Source organism: Rutidosis leptorrhynchoides, chromosome 2, assembly GCF_046630445.1.
Source record: "Rutidosis leptorrhynchoides isolate AG116_Rl617_1_P2 chromosome 2, CSIRO_AGI_Rlap_v1, whole genome shotgun sequence".
NCBI classification, from domain to species: domain Eukaryota; kingdom Viridiplantae; phylum Streptophyta; class Magnoliopsida; order Asterales; family Asteraceae; genus Rutidosis; species Rutidosis leptorrhynchoides.
The window spans coordinates 472,877,607-472,881,993 of NC_092334.1; the positions used below are offsets into that span (position 1 = coordinate 472,877,607).

General features: G+C 34.1%; 1 pseudogene; it reads left to right on the top strand.

Moving 5' to 3' along the window:
* Window positions 1–2,439: 2,439 nt before the first annotated feature.
* LOC139889392 (wall-associated receptor kinase-like 9) lies at window positions 2,440–4,128 on the top strand (annotated as a pseudogene).
* The last annotated feature ends 259 nt before the right edge of the window (window positions 4,129–4,387 follow it).

Consider the following 4,387-nt stretch of genomic DNA (forward strand, 5'->3'; position numbering starts at 1 on the left):
TCACCCAATTATCCACTAGTGGGTTTACTCAAGAACACCCAAATCAAAACCCCAATTATGAACACTAAATCAAACTATGAAAACTCGGAGTTAGAACTTACCAATACTACCACAATGTAGTCATGAACGAGATGAACAACTTTAATACTCGAGCTTTGGTGAGATTCCAACTCCTTCTCCTCCAAATCAAGCTTTCTCTCTCTAAGCTCTTTCTCACTCTAGGGTTGGAGGTTGAAGATGAGAGAATGAAGATAAGGTTGTGGACTTGAAAGAGTCCACCAATCTGTCATTTTGTGGCCTAAAACTGACCCCCAAGTGAAAAGACCAGTATGCCCCTCATTTAACTTTAAATAAAAAGCAAGAAGTTGTCGCCAGGTATAGTGCGAGACGCACCACTGCTTGTGCGCGGCGCGCACAAGCTCAAACACATTCTGTCAGCTTCTGTTTAACTCAGTTTGATTAATCGACATTTATGCACCCTGTACACTTGGGCTTTGGGTCTTATATTAGCGGATTAAAAATTAGGGTTTAGCTATTAGGTTTAGAAATTACGGTTTTGGGTTTAGAAATTAGGGTTTAGGGTTTAGAAATTAGGGTTTAGATTGAATATTTTAACACGAACGGTTTAGAGTTTGGGGTGTAGGGTGTAGGGTTTAGCGTTTTGGGTCCCTAAACCCAAAACGCTAAACCCTACACCCTACACCCTACACCCTAAACCCTAAACTCTAAATCGGGCTAAATTTAAAAAAAAAAAAAAAACACTTCACACAAGATGAAAACAAAACGATGCAAATAAACTCAGAATCAAACATTCAATGCATTGAATGTTTTCATTTTTTTCTTCGAACGTTTTACCGCCAAAATAATAACATTCATCACAAAGTGACTTTTTTAAATATTCATATTTTCACCTAAACTTGATGCCTGAAAAAAAAATTCAAAAAAAACGAAAGAAATTTACTTCCCCCCAAAAAAGTGTTTCCCTCTTGATTATGACCATATATATATATATATATATATATATATATATATATATATATATATATATAACTCCACATATATCACATATATATACATACATACAACAATCAATACATACACTTATACATGTATATATATAAGTATCTATATAAACACGACTTCTACACTTGTATATACATATATAAATATAAATATCGCACCATGTACAAAAATACGCATAAATACACGAATATTATATACCGTTTTTGTACTACCCAAAAACATCCAACAAATGGGTCAACGGTCGAAATGGTCGATAGCGTATAATCATATATATATATATATATATATATATATATATATATATATATATATATATATATATATATATATATATATATATATTCATAAATAAATATTTATACGATATATCGAACATCATTTGGCCGGGACACTAGTAAAAAGAGCAATCCACCCAAAAAGTCCATTTATACAATAACAACCCAAATTACCACTAAAAATGGGTCATGAACTAATAACGGTAATTTATACAAAATGAACACTTATACATATCGGATCACGACTAACAACAACAATCTACAGACTAGGTACACTAACACCAATTTCAACACAAATAAAAACTAACAATTGCGTCGAGACTAAAACGGGCAAAACCAAGTTATTCCTAATATAACATGAGCGGTTCGAAATCAAGCAACCCAAGCATTCTGCATACAAAAGTCCTCATTTATAATTTACAACCCAAATTAAATTCACTAAATGGGTCGAGGTCTAAAAAAAAGACAAAACCAAATAATCATAAATAATACTAACGGGTCGAGGTCCAATCTGGTAAACCGAAACATCTCGCAACAAAACGAAAAACCACCATCGCCCGGCCGCCAACCGCCACCACCGAGCACCGGTTTCCGTGGTGGTAGCAGCTCAGAGAGCAGCTGCAGTGGTAAATAGTAGCAGATTTCACTGCTGCTCTTGGTCAGACAGAAGCAAAACAGCAACGGTAGCCCAAGGGAGAGCCATGGTAGCAGCGGTCAGAAGGGCAGCAGCAGCAACCTTGGCTACTGCCCTTCCCATGGTGGTCCCAAAAATTTGTGTTTCTAGCTTATTTTTGGACCTAAAAGCAATTCACAACAAACACCAACAATTATACCAACATAATCTAGCATGAATCAATCTACAACTTCACAAATTCAAAGAATCAATCAAAAATTGCATTTTTTTTTTACAAACCAATAAAAACCCTAACAGTCATGAAATAATCAAAAAGATGAAGATAAACCTTGATATAGCATGTTTTGGAAGCACCATTTCGAATTTAGGGCTTGGATTTCATCATAAACTTCATTAATTTAGCTAGGGTTCTAGCATGTGTGTGTATTGGTCGATAGAAACAAAGAGAATGGGAGAAAAACCGCGTACGGTAAATAAAACAAAGGAAGGGGCGGTTTTGGCTCATAAATGGGATTAATACCCTTACCTGATAAAACACGGGTATTTACCTGTTTATTGAAACGCAACCTATCACGGTCGGGAGTTCAAACGAAGTCCAAATTACATACATAAAATATTTTTATGACCATTGTCACAAAACGCACCCACTGGACTAATAAAATATAATCATTTATTATTATTATTATTATTATTATTATTATTATTATTATTATTATTATTATTATTATTATTATTATTATTATTATTATTATTATTATTATTATTATTATTATTATTTACAGTAAGATACACTTAAAACACCAAACGGACAAAAAGGGCAAAAAAGTAAATTCTAACTAGACCGTCATCAGGATGTTACACATACATACATACATACATACATACATAGTCGTCTTTGAGCAGGGACAAAATGGGCAACCGACCAGGGTTCAAAATTTAGATGAGGAGTTTAAGATCCTTTGATCATAACTTACTTCTCTGAAATATTTCATTGATTACTTGTCATCTTATATTGATTTTCATTCAGGTGTTAGTATAGACATGGGGATACTGTGTCTTATGGTAATCAGCTACATATTGTACAAATTGATAAAGAAGACAACAGAAAGGAGAAGACCTAAAAGGTTTTTTAAACGCAACGGTTGTTTACTTCTAAAACAACAAGAAAATGTTGACCCATCTTTAGTTGACAAAACCATACACTTCACATCATTTGAATTCGAGAAGGTGACTGACAACTTCAATGAGAATAGAATTCTCGGTCGAGGAGGCCAAGGTACAGTGTATAAAGGAATGTTAGTAGTTTGAAGGATTTCGGCGGTCAAAAAGTCAAAAGTAGTTGATGAAAACCAATTGGAACAGTTCATCAATGAGGTTGTCATTCTTTCGCAAGCCAATCGTAGGAATGTTGTCAAATTATTAGGATTTTGCTTAGAGACGGATGTTCCACTCCTAGTTTCTGAATTCATTTTAAATGGCACATTATATGGACGTCTCCACAACGAAACTGACGAGTTGCCAATTTCATTGAATATGAGATTACAAATTGCGACGGAGGCAGCAGGAGCACTCACCTACTTGCATTCATCAACTTCCATTCCAATATATCATAGGGACATTGAAAAAACTAATATACTTTTAGATGATAAGAACATAGCCAAAATTTCTGACTTTGGAACTTCAAGATTCGTTGCGATTGATCAAACGCACTTGACTACTTTAGTCAAAGGTACTTTTGGATATTTAGATCCCGAGTATTTCCAATCTAGTCAGTTCACCGAGAAGAGTGATGTTTATAGTTTTAGAGTTGTTTTAGTTAAACTGTTGACGGGAGAAAGACCAATCTCCTTAACTAGATTTGGTGAACATAGAAGTTTGGCTACACACTTTATGTTGGCTATGGAAGAAGAGCGTGTTATGTCTATTTTTGATTCAACGGTGATTAGGGAGGGTACTAGGGATGAGCTTCTTGCAATAGCTCACCTTGCAATGTGATGCTTGAATCTGAACGGGAGAAAAAAAACCCAAATGAAGGAAGTAGCTATGGAGTTAGAAACCATTCGAATGTCGCGCATTCCATATATGGTTCAATCCAATATTGTACTGTTGATGTATGAGGATGCATTATCCATGCTACCATATAGTGAATCAACATCAACATTCTTATGTGAATGTTTTGATGACAATATCACTTAATATTGGTCCACAATCAACCAACCTAGAACTTTATAAGAGATCAATTGAAAAGAATAATAATTAAGTTATAAAGTACGAAATCAATTGAACTATACAATTAAAATAACACAGAAAAGAACGAACAATTTTGAGAAGATAATTGATATAGAATTGGCAAAAAAAATGAATTACAAGTTCTCTATTTATAGATTTGAGAAACACGCTTATCAAATCTTCGAAGATCTATTCCAAAACTAACATAGCAAAATATAAGGAAACT